General features: G+C 55.1%; 1 protein-coding gene across 1 annotated transcript in view; it reads left to right on the top strand.

Moving 5' to 3' along the window:
* Positions 1-1,107: 1,107 nt before the first annotated feature.
* DISP3 (dispatched RND transporter family member 3) overlaps positions 1,108-15,163 on the top strand; it is a 48,907-nt gene continuing 34,851 nt past the window's right edge. Inside the window, exon 1 of the mRNA XM_082686320.1 lies at positions 1,108-1,539. The gene's annotated coding sequence lies outside the window, so the exon portion shown is untranslated. The remainder of the gene's footprint in view (positions 1,540-15,163) is intronic.

Raw genomic sequence — 15,163 nt, forward strand, 5'->3', positions numbered from 1 at the left:
GTCTGGCAATGGCTCCCCTGAGGATCTTGAGCACATGGGGAGTGAGTGCTGGGGCAGGGACACTGGCTCGGGCCATTTGCTTCTGCATAGAGGAGCTCTCAAGGCATCCAGGGTCATAAATACCAATGTGTCTAATTGGCAGCGAGCCAGCAGGTACAGCTCCCAGGAACTGGACACCACAGAGCAGGAATGACAGGTGGGCCACAGGGCAGGAGCTCCACTCAGCACCCTGGAGTTAGAGGTCCCCTCAACTCAGCTTTCCTCTTTTAAAGAGAAGGGCTGGAGAAACCAGCATGGGTTGAGTACCTGTGTGTGAGTGTGGGGCTTAGTGTTTCATTTTAGAATTCTCTCCTGTTCTCATCCTTCCCAGAAGCTGGGAACTTGCTGTAGCCTGAGTGTGTTTCCCCCATCTCTGTACTCCCTGCTCCTCTCCGCACACACGCTGAGGATGTATGATAATCCGGCTCACCCCTCACACAACAGTGGTGGTGGCCTCCCTTCTTCCTGGCTTCCATAAGGAAAACCTCTGCATTTTGCAGCTGGCACCCTATGGCTACCCCACTTTTGAGGCGACCCCTTCAGCTCTCCCCAGGTGACACCGATGTTTATGCCTTCTGAGTCCTGATGGACAGAAATGGGCCAGGCACTGGCCTTTGCTGCCCAGTCCTTTCTCCTTGTGGCCTTCTGGACAGGGGTGTCAGGCAGACCACGTGCTAACGCTGGAGGGATGCCCGGTCCCAGGAGTTGGCATGGTTCTGGGCTCTGGTGCCAGGAAGGTGAATAAAGGAGGGAAGAGGGGATGGCGCCAGGAGCCCGGGTTTGGCAGCTCCCTCCGGAGAAGACCCGGGGATGCCCTCGAGTGTCCGGGCAGTTGGTGATCTGCCAAGGCTGTGCGGAAGGGGAGTCAGGAGCGCAGGCCAGAGAGAGAGCTGGGGACCTAGGAAACTTGGGGGCGGGGCAGGAGTCACGGCCTGGGCCGTTTGCAGAGGCGTGCATCGACCCCCAGGGGTCGCTACGCCTCTCGCAGCCCCGCCCGCCGGCACTCGGAGCCCGATTGTACCACCGCGCGGCTCCCGCAGGGGGAGAGGCGGCCACCGCGGCGCCTGGCGGCGGACTCCAGAGACAGCAGTAAGCGGCGGACCGCAGGCCCTCACCGGCCACTGACGCAAGGCCAGGCGGCGCGAAGGCCGGAGGCGCCCGTGGTCTGGGGGCAGTGCAGCGCCAGAGCCTGCCTCGGACACCCCCACACCCCGTGGTAGCAGCCGGGACCCAAACAAAGGCGGGCGGCGAATAAAAGGCGGCGGCGGCGCTGAGTGCTTGGGTTGCGCGCTGGGGACCAGGATCAGCACCAGGCTGTGCGCGGTCTGTGCTCTCTGGAGTGGAGCGGGGAACCCCGGCCTCCTGCAGCCCTGAAGAGCTTCTCACTGAGACTTCCGCGAGGGGACAAGTCCTCCCGGCGGGGTGGCCGCAGCCCCCAGCCCCTCCCGTGCACCTTCTTCCAGCGCCCGCGGCTCAGCCAGCTCAGCTTGGCCAGCCGAGGTGAGTGCGACGGCCGCTGGGCGCCATCCGGGTCAGGGCTGGGGGATGCATTGCTCGGAGAAAGGTGCAAGCCCTTCGCGCCGCCCCACCCCGGCCTGCACGGGGCTGTGTGTGAAGTTCTCTAGCTCTCCAGCCAGCCCCGGGTGCAGGCCTTGGCGTCCCCAGGAAAGCCAGCTGGCGGTGGGCAGAGCCCGGAGCTTGCCCCCCGCGGCCGGGCCCCAGCTGCGCACCAACTCGTCCCGGGGCTGGAGCAGCTTCGGTCTGCGTGGGTCAGTTTGACATCCACAGTTGGCGAGATTTCCGGTCTCCGGGGAGGCTTTCGACCTCCAGCCCCCTGCTCGTCCTCGCGGGTGGATGACTGATTCCGTAAAAGTTGAGTGTCAGTCTGGAAGCCGCCTGGGATCCGGATCTCGGCCAGGCTAGAGCAGAGGGAGGAAAAGGTTAATGACCTCCTCTCCACCCACTCTCCACCTTAGCGCACTCGTGCTTTCGGCTGGACCTTTCCCGAGTCCTGGAAAGCAATTAACCTGGTTGCAGGTCCTGTCGGGCGCGCGGGAGCTCTGAGGCAGACTGGGCGGGCGGATGAAGCCAAATGCGATAGGGTCCCCGGGCCCTGCGGAGAGGCGAGTGAGGGTGGAGGTGGGCTGAGCAGCGGGGCAGTGGTGGCGCTGAGGCTTGGGGTAAGATTCCTCCTGCGAGTAGCGCGGAGTTCCGTGAGCCAACCTTGCCGCTGGGAGAGAACTTTTCCCAACTCCCCGGGGAGATCCGTAACTGGGACTGAAAAGGCGCCTCCAAGGAAGACTTGGAGACTTCTTTTCCGAGGCCCCTGTCCGGCAGCCCCCCTGAGGCTGGACGCAGGTGCCATTCCCGTCCACGCCCCGGCTCAGCACCGCGGACAGCGCCGGGAGCCTGCCTTGGAGACGCACAACCCCCGCGCACACGCCCAGGGACCCAGGGTCCCCGCGCACACTCACACCGACCTACAGACCACCTGCAAACAATCCCCACACAGATTCACAGTCCACACATGCAAATATATATCCATTCACAGTCCACACACAGAGGGGCGATCCATCCACTCATACGTGGGCAAACTCAGGTCTTCCCACAGACACTACCATCTGTGCGGCCTCTTCCTCCAGGTCCTGCTGTCTCTGGACATCTTCCTAAGCCTGACTCCAGAGCTCCTTTCTGGGTGCTCACAGAGATAACCATTGATTCACAGAGCTACTTAGGCTCCCCACACAACACACACACCACACCACACACACACTTTCTTGGTGAGGGAAAGCAATCCCCCCCACCCCCAACCCCCAATGCAGACCTAAGCAGAAAGCCAGGCATCTGCCAAACAGAAGGAGAAGGCTGTGGCCCACTGGAAGCTATGGGCAGAAACCTGGCCTTACAGAATCTGGATTTTAGGCTCAGAGTCCATTTTGCTCAGCTCACCACCCTCAGACCTGCTCCCCTTCCTCAGACCCTACTCCAGACAAATGTGTACCAGGGTACACGCCACTCTTTCTGCATCATTTTTTGCTTGCACTTTCTCTTTGTTTCCCTGTTCTCTGCTCCTCTCCTGTGTACCTCTCTGTTCCCCCCAACCCCACCATCTTTCTCAGTTCACGCTCCACCAACTTTCCTTAGCCTGGGTCTGACCCCGTCAGTCAGTCTTTGCTCCAGTATGGACACAGCTGATCTTAGAGGGAGCTGACTCCATTCTCCAGGCAGACCCCCCCTCACTACCCTCTCTGTGAAAGTCTGACACTGCCTCCCTCCCTGCCCATGGCCTCAGCAGCTTCCGGCCCCTCCCTGGGAACATGTCTAGGGACGGATGTCCCAGAGCCCCAACAGTCTCTCCAAAGGGCCAGGATTCCTCTGTTCTGGAGGGCCCCCATCCCATGGGGATTTTGAAGGCTCTGGTACCCATGTTCTGGCTTGCCCTTTGATACCTCTTCTGCTATTGCCCTTAATATCCAAAACTGTTGGAAAGGGAAGAGTCCCAGTGTGATGTGGTGGAAAGAGCACTGGAGTGGGAGTAAGGAGACCTGCATTTTGTCTCAGCTTGGCCACAGTCTCCCGGTGTGTCTTTGTCAAGTTACTTCCCTTCGCTGAGCCTCAGGCTTCCCATCTGTGCAAGAACAGGGCTGGCTGAAGTGAACCTCAAGGGTCCCTATTTAATCCTAATAATAATGGGGAACATTAACTCACTCTTGAGTCTGGGTGGGATTGAAAATCAGGGTTCTAACCTCAGAGGCTATAGTAACTTACCTCCCTGCTCAAGGCACACCCCACTGGTGAATTCATCCTGTCCCCTGAATGAGGGATGTTCAGATGACTTTCTTTATAGGAACAGAGATGTCAAGTAATTTTCCTGAGGTCACATTGCCGAAGCACATTCTCTGTTGAGGCAGACATTGATTCTGCAAGAACCCCTGGTTCTGCTGGTGGATGCTTGGTGAATGAATGAATGAATGAATGAGTAGTAGAGTAGGAACTTCAGCTGGGATCTCCTGAGCCTCAGAGCCTTAGAATTATGGTTTAACCCCTTTTCTCTAACAGTTTAAGCACACTTATCTTGTCCCTTCCTCTCCCCTTCACTCCTCTGGTCATCCAAAGGCAGACGGAGTTGTCTGAGTTAAGGTCAACTCCGGGCTGGTTGTAAATGACCACAGAGAAGACACTAGCTGAGAACACCATTAGAGGCCTGCCTGGTGGGTAGGGTCTAGCCCTAAGACCTGGACCAAGTCAGCAGATCATGGGCAGCTGGCCAAGATCGGAGGCCAGGAGGGAAGACAGTCACTGCTGCCGTTTGACTGAGTGGCCACTTCTTACAGCCCCGTGAGCTGAGTTCTGCAAAATCGCCTTTACAGACGAGCACAGTGAGATGCTGATAGACGAGGTGGTTTCCCTAAGGGCAGTCTTCCAGGCCACTGTGAGTCATAAAAACAGGCACCCAAAAATGGTGGTGGTGGTGGTGACAGCCGTGGTTGATAATAACATTATTGGTATTGATCATGATTAGCCTCTTTGGTTTTTTCCTCCCCACTCTGTGAAGTTGTTTTCCCACCTGAACCTCTTCTACTCCTGCCCCCACCCACATATGGAGATCCCGAGGGCTGGACCAGTGAGGCAGGGGTGTCTGATTGTTGGTGGGTCCTAGCTGAGAGAAAGCTTGTCATTTCAAATCCTCTTCCCCCTGCCCACCCACCCCCACCAGAGCATGTCTCCTGCCAGAGGAGCCGGGAGCAGTGTCAGAGTTTGTCAAAACGCCCCTCTGAGCTGGGTTCCAAAGGCAAAGCCCAGGGAAAATAAATACAGAGAGCAGTGTCAGCCCGAAATAGAAACATGCACCAACTCCCAAATATGCATGTTTTCTGAAAGTCGCATTTCACGGGCAGGCGGTGTGCCTCACACTCCAGCTGCTTGACAAAGGCCAGAGGCGTGGATGCTGCCAGGACAGCCCAGGGAAGGTGGCAGAGGCTCCCCAGCGAGCCAGCTCGCTGCCCGGCCACAGGGAGACCAGACGGACTCTTTGCCCCTCACCAGCTGAAGGCACATGGGTGGGAGGGCTGTGATTCTGTGTGGGCATCAAAGCTCTCTGGAAATGGGCACCGTTCAAGGGTAATGGCCTCAGGTCCTCTGGCTTCCAGGGGGAGAAGCAGGCCGGTAGTAACAGTGCGGATCATGGTGCTGCCATTTGTTGGGTACGTACTAAGCATCTACATATACTGTTCCATCAACCTTATAACCACCTCGTGGAGTAGGGATCATTATTCCCATTTAATATATAGGAAAACCAAGGTTTGAGAAGTGAAGAGGCTTGCCCAAGGCCATACACTGAGGAGAGGCCAAATGGGGGATTTTTATCAAATAAACCGAAAGTCCCCGTTTTGCCCAGTACTCCGCATTGTTTTTGGCATCCATCCATCCATCCATTCATTCATTCATTGAATGAACAGTTTTTGTTGAGAAACCATTTACATGATGATTTTCAAAAGAATGTGAATTCCTCTGCTGGCCCCTCCAAGGGTGATGGGTGAAGGGCAGGGCTGTGTCCCGAGTTCAGCTCTGGCCATCTCTCAGGGACCGGCGGTGGGTACCTGTGCTTTCTGGGCTAGCGCTGGGAGTGGGGACTTTGCCTCAGTGTCTTGGACTCTGTCCCCAACCACGGGAGCCCAAACCTATCTGCCTGTGGATGGGCTCAGGTGGGAGACTCCTTTAAAGCTTGAATTGGGAAAAATGATTTAACTCTGTGAGATGTCAGGGCTTTAAGAGGCCTCTGCAGATGGGGAAGTGACTTCAGAGAGAGCGAGCTGCCCAGCATCATGCAGCAACACATTGGTAGCAGAACCTGAATGCCAGGGAGCCAGGCTGGTGTGTGTGTGTGGGAAGCATCCAGGGGACCCCACGGAAGGAGCTGAGCCAACGCAGGCGGTCACTGTAATACTTCCTTTCCAAGCACAGGGGTGAAGCGCGGCTGGCTTTCACTGCATGTCACACCAAGTCCTCTCCTCTGCACAGGGCACCCCCACCTCGAGCCTGACCCTGCTCACACACCCAGGTCCCCAACCGTGCATGATCATAACAATACAGAATATTTGTCATGTGCCAGACACTGTGCTAAATGCTTTACACGCATTAATTGATGGAATCCCCACAACAACCCAGAGGCAGGTATTTTTACTCCACTTCACAGCTGAAGGGACAGAGGCTAGAGAGGTTGACTCACTCGCCTAAGGTCACACAGCTAACCAAGAGGTAGGTGGAGCCCACAGAGCCCCCCACTGGCAAGTTTTTTCTGTGGGTAGGAAGGGGGAGAATCTGGAACCAAAGCCAAAGGAAAGGAGGAGCTGATGGGCAGCAGCAAGCTATTTATACTATACCTCTAGGTCTTGTCACACTTGCTGGCATTTGTGCCAGGAAGAATTGTGTCTCTGCCAAAACCTGGAAGGAAGAAGCCTGGCTCAGGGTCCTGGGACCATTCCCTGGGGGACTTTACTGAAGTGTCAGGTCTGGGTATGTTTCTCCCTGAACTCAGGGGGAAACCCACTGGGCAGGCGGAAGCCCTAGAGCGTGCCCTTGCTTCTAGCATCCTGTTTCCTTCCTTTGTTCCTCTTTCTGAGGGAACCAGACTGGGAACCTGGGAGATTCAGAAAAAGCCATCACGTGGCAGAGCTAGGGTCTTGCTTTATGCGGTGAACGTGACCCCTGGAAAAGAGGAGGTGGCGGGGACAATGAGAAGGAGTGGCTTGGATTCTGATGCCAGCAGGTGCCATCTAGGACTCTTATAGGGGTGCTCCTTGAACCAGGGAGTGATGTCCTGGGAGACAGTGTCCAGAGGCTTAAACCTCTACCAGAAAAAGTCTTCTCCTTAGTCCCCCATCCCACACGTGTCTTCCCAGGCAGCCCCACCGTGTGCCAGACACTGGGCGCAGAACTGGAAAAGCCTGTCTCTGTCCTTGTAGGGCTCACCAGAGCCTCCCACCCCCAGCCAGCATCTCCTACTTGGAGCAGAAGTGATAGATGAAAACGATGGCTCCTGTAGGTCCCCTGCCAGAAGTAGAAGAGAGACCCAGGTGTCCTCTGGGGCTCAGAGGACATGATCCAATCAAGCAGTCATTCCAGGGTCAGAAGAAAAGCCTCCCACCGGTGGTGCCTGCAGCATGCTTGGGTGACCTTCCCAGCTTGATGTCTTGGTGGGAGATGGGGTGTGGTGGGGAAGGCTCATCCCGGCCCAGCCATCTGTCCAGGCACCCGATGCGTATCCTGGAACCTGGACAGTGCCAAACCTTCTCAACAGGGGAGACTGTACTCCTAGCTGGACACCACTCCTATTACGGACGAGAATGTGGGGATCTTCTTGTCTCTGGGAAAGGCAGCTTAGATGGGGCTGAGTTGGGCAAAGGGTTTGGCGAACAACGGGTGTTCCTGGAATGTTTGGGGAGGGGCATGTGGCCTTTGTATTCTCCGGAGGATTTCGCATCCTCTTGGCTGGGAGGGCTCTGCCAGGTGACGCCTCCGATGATGACGATGATGCTAAGAACAGCCAACAGATTTGGAGTGTTTCTACCTGCCAGGCACTGGCTTAGAGCTTATAGGTGTTACAACTCCATCTTCATAGCAGCCTATGAGGACATCACTATTATTACTCCACTTTGAGGATCAGGAATGTGAAACGCAGAGAGACGAAGCAGCTTGCCGGTGAGCAGTGGGACGCGGGCAGGCTGGACTCAGGTGTTGTAAGAGCAGCCACCATACGATGACCGACGCTTCGGCCTTTGTAGTAACTTGATTTGGGTCTCTTAAGATTGCAGCCAAAGTGCCTTTGGACCCTTCAGTAATCTGAGCAATTTGTAGGTACGGGGCTGTGTCCTAGTTGACAGGGCGACATGGGTAGACCATTTGCTTCTTGACTGCCAAGCAGCCACATAGATCATGTTTCAGATGTCCAGATGTGTGCAACATCTGGCAGACTGGCAGGCCTTGTCTGGCTTTCCTCCAGATGTTTCCCCCTTTTCATTCCATGTAGACACAGCTGGGACTTGGATCCCTCTGGACATGACCGCATGTATGAAATCCCTGGTTGAAAAGTATTTGCTGGCTTTGAAGCATCATCCTGTGACTTCCCGAAGGCAGGATGTTGGTTTCAGTTCCTCTCTGCCCTCCAGGACTGAGACACATTAGGGTAGGCTAGAGAGAAGTCAGGCTTTGGAACAGTGTCGGTGATCAGAGGAGGAGACCCCGCCTTCCCTTCTTCCAGCAGAGAAGCTGGAGAAGCATTGAGGGAAGTAGGTGCTGCGTGCTCTTTGTAAGGGTTCCTGGCTTTCTGACCCAGTCTTCCAGAGGCTTTGAGCAGATGGTTCCAGAGTAACAGTACCCCCTTCGATAGCTCAGCTGGTAGAGCGGAGGACTGTAGCGCGCTTTCTGTGTGGTTCCAGAGTAACAGAGCCAGGAGCTTGTGATGGACAGGGATGTGTTAGCCGAGGCATTCATGGGCATGGATGAGCACTAGAACAGGTCTGGGCTGGGAAGCTTGAGAGAGACTTCTGGGGAAAAGGAGTTCAAGTAAAGACGATTTAACAGCAAGTCTTTATCTTATAGAGCGAGCACCAATGAGTGAATGAAGGAAGACATTGAATGAATGAATTAGGGGATGAGTGAATGAATGAAGTGGGCTTTGCCAGGGCTTTGCCAGGCCCTGGATCTGACAGAGCCTGATGCCAAGTGCTGACAAAGGGAAGGGACCTGTTCTTGTCCCCAGAGCACCCGTCAGCACAGGATCAGGGAGATTGAGCCTGAGTCCTTGAACCTTGTCCTCTCACTTCTACCGCTGCCCCCATTCTGCTGGACCCTCTGGTCACAGGGCCCCTCTGGCTCTGGTCATGGCACGGATTGGAACCAGGTTGTTGCAAAGCTGATAGAGGTGACAGTCCCAGCACCCTGAGAAATCTGCGATGCTCTTCACCTTCCTAGCTGCTCCCTGAGCCCTAAGCCACCCCATTTTCTCTCTTGTCCTACTTCTGTGTCCTGGCCCTTTGTGGACTCCAGATGACAACTGGGCGGTGTATCTGAAAGCTCCTTGAGTCTAGCCCTCCCATTTGACAAAGGGAAGGAAGACGAGCCTGAGGGCCCAAGCAGATAGGAGACAGAGCCCCATGATTGTGACAGGATTGGGGGAGAGTTCCCACTGACTCGGTTAACACTGCGCCATTGAGCAGGGTGGGGGTGGGGCAGAGAGCGACTGAGATTCTTGAGCCCAGGTGGCTTCACTGGAGTCTCTCCTGGCCTCTGGGGCTGGGAGCCGCTGTTAGTTCCCCGGGAGCCTGAATCTCCCAAGCATTTTATGGGAAAGGCAACAGAGTTGAGGAGGGAGGGTACTTGGAGATCTGCTCTCCACCCCCGGCCCTCTGCTCCGACCCTCAATTCCTGTCTCCGTAGGTAGCCACACCTTCACCGAGTGTGGGCTGAGGCGAAGAGCCAGTGTCAGACTCCCCACCCTGTAAGGGGCCTCTGTGCTGGCCTCATGTATGCAGGGGTACAAGCTACCCCTCCTAGACTGATCCCTCGACCCCCACTATAGGCACCCGAGTTGCCCATCGTCAGGGTAGCCAGGAAGCCCTTCCCCGGAGCCACTGACTTGTGTGGGCACCGGAGCTGCGTTTCCACCCGGACTCCCAAGTTGATGAACTTGCTTGTTAGTCCCTGAGGCTTGCCTCCTCCCTTCCCTGGGGCCAGAGCTGAGCCTAGACACCGGCCAGAAAACTCTGGGGGCAGACACTGAGAGAGAGACACGAAGAGAGCAAGAAGGAGCTCACATGTGTGCACACCAGTGGGGACGAGGAGAACTGCGTTTTCAAACGTGTGAGACTCAAATAAAATCGACTATAGTGAGATATATCAGGCTTATCAGAAATCTGCTTCAAATAAATCCCTTTAGTTCTTTTAGCCTCCTTTTTCTTGTTTGCAAATTAGAAATGATTCCTAAGACTTGGAAACCCGTGTGAAAATGACCTACAAGCTGTAAGTTGCTGCATAGACACAAGACCCATTCGGTCTCCCTGGGTGGGAGGGGGAGGGGCCGGGAGAGTGGTGGCTCTGGCCTGGGGACACAAGGAGCCTCCAGCATCTCTGTGCTGCGCTTCTCTCATCCGGTGCTGGCCCCCTTGTCCCTCCGCAAGCCCCAAACCTGGCAGCAGGGGCTGGGGGAGCCCTGAGGGTTCAGAGGGGACATTTGCCCTGAGGTTTCACCCTTCCCGTGCCCCTCCCCCCCAGCCCTGGGCAGTCAGGCTGTGGTCCAGCCTTCTTAGAGCTCCATCCCAGGCTACTTGTTGTGACCTCTCTGTGGATCTGAGCACTTTGCATTATGTGCTTTGCATTTTGTGGTGAGGGGCTGAGAAGGGTCTTGCCATGTGCCTGGACCCACAGATGTGGTCTGGGTGTGCTGGGGGGAGGGGAGAGATAGAGTCTCCAAAGTCACCCTGGAGCTAAGAACTGACAGGTGGCCACCTGCTGTGTTTCAGGGAAGCTGATGGCACCGGGCACACTCCGCTTAGCTGGTGTCACAGCAGGACCCTCCCTGCATGTCCCCAGGGCCCCCCAGTTGTACAACAGCTTCTGAATGGGATGAAAGGGAGCCCTCTCCCTAGCCTTTGTCTCTGTGTCTTACAGCAGAGGCTGAGAATCCAAAGAGGGAGGGTTTGAGAGCATCTCTGCCTGGATGGGGGACTGTTCAGGGGTTGTAAGCAACTTGCTCTCAGTCACACAGCCAGTAGCAGGGGGCATCCCTAATCCCAGCCCCTGGGGCTGCATTTACTGCCCCAGATGGCAATCCTTGCTTCTGCCTCCTTCCTTGTCCCTGAGCTTTGAGCTGCCAGGAGAGCTGGCTGGAACCAGAGATGACAGGGGAATTGTTTTACATATTTGTTAATCAGGTCTCAGAGAGAGAGAGAGAGAGAGAGAGAGAGAGAGAAGGACCCCAAGCTCATCATCTACGAAGGAATCCAATTTGGCTTTTATGGCCATGGTTATTGGTCGTTTTTGTAGGGATCTTTTTATTACTATATTTTAAAATTCACCTAGTGGTCCAGGGACTGGGTTGCTGACTGGCTACCGGGTCCAGTGGGTCCTCCGGGCTCACACTGAAGTCCAGACAATGGCCAGGGACAGCGGGGTGGGGAAGAGATGGTGGGAGGGGGACACGTTGCCCAAGGCATATAGTGAGGGTTTTTAGGAACCTTCCGACCCTTCAGGCAAGGGGGCACCCAGGGGCCTGGCTGTATTTTATGGGCTCTGTAAGTGTTACTCATTTTATTAAGCTTTCATTGCCTTTTCTTCAGAGAAGCCAAGGCTTCTTGGCGGGCTCCAGGAGCCAGGACTGATGGGTCTGGGTCGTGAGGCCTGAACTCTTAGGCAGCAAGAGGTGGGGGGGAAAGTGGGGAGGCAGGCAAAAGTGGGTCAGTCTGGGTATAACACCCCCCAGCAGTAGAACACAGAGGCTAAAATGATGGGGCTCTGACATTACCCTGCAGAGGCCCAGACCGCAGCCACCCCCCAACCCGTGCACCCTGCGTCCTAGAGACGCGGCTGGATCAGAGATGACATAGATAAGTGAAGTGACCAGCGCTGGGCACATGGCAGTGCTCGGTTCAATCAGAGCTCCCTGCCCAAGCCCCTCGCACAGCTTCTGCCAGACAGTAAGCCCCTTGGCCTTCTATTTCCTTTCACTGCTCGTTGAAGAGCTGGTTGGCAGATCTGGGCGGTCTGTCTGGGTCCCTCTCCCTGGACATAGAATCCTGTTCCTGGCCCAGAGGCTGTCATTTCGTCCTTCTCCACCGCCGGTGGAAGAGGCGCTTGGAGGAGTAAGCCCTGGCCAGAGACCCAGGAGCCCGAGTCCGTCCTCAGGACCAGGGGTATGGCAAGCCTGCAGAGAGGCAAGTGTGAGGCCCTGGCCAGGGAAACGTCGATGGTTAGACCACCTCCTTGAAGAAGTCCCTGGGGACTGGGGAGGGGACCAGGGTAGCAGGGTCTTTCAAAGGATCCTGGACCACCTGCCGCAGAATCATCCAGGGAGATGGTATGACTACAGGTTCCTGGGCCTCACCCCACCCATCGCCCCCACCCCGTCCCCAGAGAGTCTGATTGACTGGACCTGGTGTCTGCCCTAGAAATCTGCATTTGAATAGGTGCACCTGGTGCCTGACCCATGTTAAAGTCTGAGGGTTAAGGTGGTAGAGAATAAGAGTTGGCTCTGGCCAACTTCCACCCTTGCTCATGGGCAGGGCCCAGATTTGGGGCTCTCCCTATCTCTGAAGCTCATCACGATCGTACTGGCAGCTGTGACTCGGCGAGCAGGGTGTCACCATTGCCATTGTACAGATGAAGAAACTGAGACCCCAGGCCCCCAGCGGGTGGCAGAGGTTTGAACCCAGGTTTATCCGACTGCAAAGTCCGTGCTTAGTTCCCTACCGCCACCCCCCAGAATCAGGCCCCAGTGCTCTCATACCCCATAATCTTCTTAGTGATGGGGGGATGCGTTTGGTCCCCCTGAGCCCACTAGAGAGAACACAGAACGGGAGAGGGTTGCGGTGCTCTTGTAACCATCAATACTGGATTCCTCTGGTGCTGGCTGGGACGTTTCCCCCGGTGATATATTGACCAGAGCAAAGCTTGTTTGCCGGATATATATTGAGCTGTTGGGCTTACGAGTCAGTGCCCAGTTTCCTCACCAGCTGTCAACCCGGGGAGAGCAGCTGTCCTTCATGAGCCCCATGGCAGCAGCCCGCCCTGCTCTGGGAAATGAGAGGCTAGACAGGCTCACCGCAGAGCCCCTGCGACTCCCTCTCCCACTCCTTCTGACTCCCGGTAAATAAGCCCAGATTTTCTTTGCGGGAAGTGGCCATGTGCATCCCTCTAAACTTCCTGCCCTCTACTGGCACATTTAGTTAATGAGGCTGGTGTTTCTTGGGGGACAGGAAGTCTGAGGGGTGTAGGTGCAGGTGCTTGCTTCAGCGACAGCTGCAAAGCCAGGTTTCTCTCAAGCCTGGGGCAGGGAGGGTAGGGGTGGGGGGTTTCGGGTCCTCTTGCTAGAGAAGGGCTCAGACGTATCCTGAGAGCTACCTAGCTACGCCCCTCTGTCTACGGATTTGGAGGTCATTCCCTGGCTCTTTAACCATTTTCATTTGAGATGCTGGGTAAGACGTGGGGCTTTTGGAGAGAAGACGCTAGGAGACACCTAAGATCTAGCTGCTGAGCTGGGGCTCCCTGCATGACCCCCACTTTGCCTCTAGGGAAATTGTATTAGAAAGAAACAGAACCGATGTGATGTGGATGGATGGATGGATGGATGGATAGATTAGAGATAAGATAGATGGATGGATAGATAAGATGAATAGATTATAGATAAAATAATTGGCTCAGGTAAGTATGGAGACTAAGAGGTCCCACGGTCTGCACTGGGCCACCTGAACACCCAGGAGAGCCAATGGTCTAAATTCCTGCCCGAAACCCAGCAGGCTTGAGACCCAGAAGAGCCGATGTTTTAGGCAGAGTTTGAGGGCTGGAAAAGACCGAAGCCCCAGCCCCAGCAGCCGACAGAAGTGCCCTCTCACTCAGCCTTTTTATTCTCTCCAGGTCTTCCATTGATTGGATGAAGCCCGTGTTAAGGAGGGTCTTTTGCTTTACTCAGTCTCCACAGCCACACATTGGTCCGATGTCTGGGCGTGCGTCCCCTTGCCCAGCCACAGAAAATTAACCACCAACCCATGTTCCCACCGAAGGGAAGACCAGGTTTCTGAGACTGGTGGGGACTTTCTTTAAGTCATGCCTTGAGCTGTCATGTACCGGAAACAGAACTGATGACACCTGAGTGATCTGGGGTCTTGTGGGGCCGGTGTAGGCTTGCTAAAGAGCTGTAGGTTTCCTCCATGGGTATTGACATCTCAGCTCTCAAGGAACTTAAGGGCTACCTGGAGTGGAAAAAAAGATCACGGGCACCAGAATCTGAAGATCTGAGGTTCAAACTCGAGTTTCACCCCTTATTTGCTGTGTGACCACAAGGAGTCACTTAACCTGTTTACTGGCTGTCCTACGGGGATACTTGTAATGCCTCCCTTGCAGGGCTGATGTGAGTACCAGAGAGAGTGGATAGAGCACCTGCTCTTGGTAGACAAGCAGTGGATTATTAGACTATGATTATCTTCATGGGTGGCAGTTCCCGCATTGAGCACCTTGGGCTCTTGTCTTCCCCCCGTCTGTGTGATATGGCCCCAGTTTCACCACCTTGTCTCTAATAGTTCTGCTGTCTCCTGGCCTGAGATGGAGTGCCCCAGTCTTGGAGAAAGGCTTAGGATTCAGGATGGCTGGCACAGAGCTGGGGCCTCTGGCGGGGGTGGAAGGGGGTTGCAGATTCTCAAAAGATAGGGCATGAGGACTTAGGACATTACTGCTCAAGAGGGACCTCCCTTCTCTTGTCCTCCCTTCTCTGCCTCAGATGAGCTGAATTCGCAAAAGGACCAGACCCAGAATCAGGAAGCAGAGAAGGACATAATGTCCCCGCTCCAGCATCAGGGGAAAATGGAGCTGTTCAGCACAAACTATCTCATTTTGAACTTGCGCCCAAATTGCTCAGCCGAAAGGAAGGAGAATCAAAGACCCCAAGATGTTTCCAAGGACCAGTGCTGCTGCATGCACCAGGGAGGCAAAACACCCCGAGACAGGAAGAAAAAGCTGATTAGCTCCTAATTGCCGTTAAATTATATATACATATACGTATTTTAAGTCAAATCTGCATGTCTAATGTGATCTTTTTTATTACATTTTAATAGTCAGGCTGGGATAAGGGAATGAAGAAGGAAGGTTTCTGTCACCCGTTGCGGGGAGGAGGGAAGTTATAATCAGGGTTGCAGGCAGTCTCTGGCGTGGGGTCTCATCCCTGGGAGCTGCTCTACAGGAGAGCAAGGAGGGGGCTGGGGGTGTCTTTGAGGCAACACTGCCTCCCATCAAAGTCCCATTCTATCCAGGTGGGGGAGTCCATCTGGCTTGGGACTTGAAGAATGTTTCTTTCCTTAGACCTTAAAAATAGCTTCCCCATTTGGCTCTTTGGGTGCACATGCCTGGTTGTTCCCGG

Source organism: Mustela nivalis, assembly GCF_964662115.1.
Source record: "Mustela nivalis genome assembly, chromosome: 10".
In the NCBI taxonomy this organism is placed as follows: domain Eukaryota; kingdom Metazoa; phylum Chordata; class Mammalia; order Carnivora; family Mustelidae; genus Mustela; species Mustela nivalis.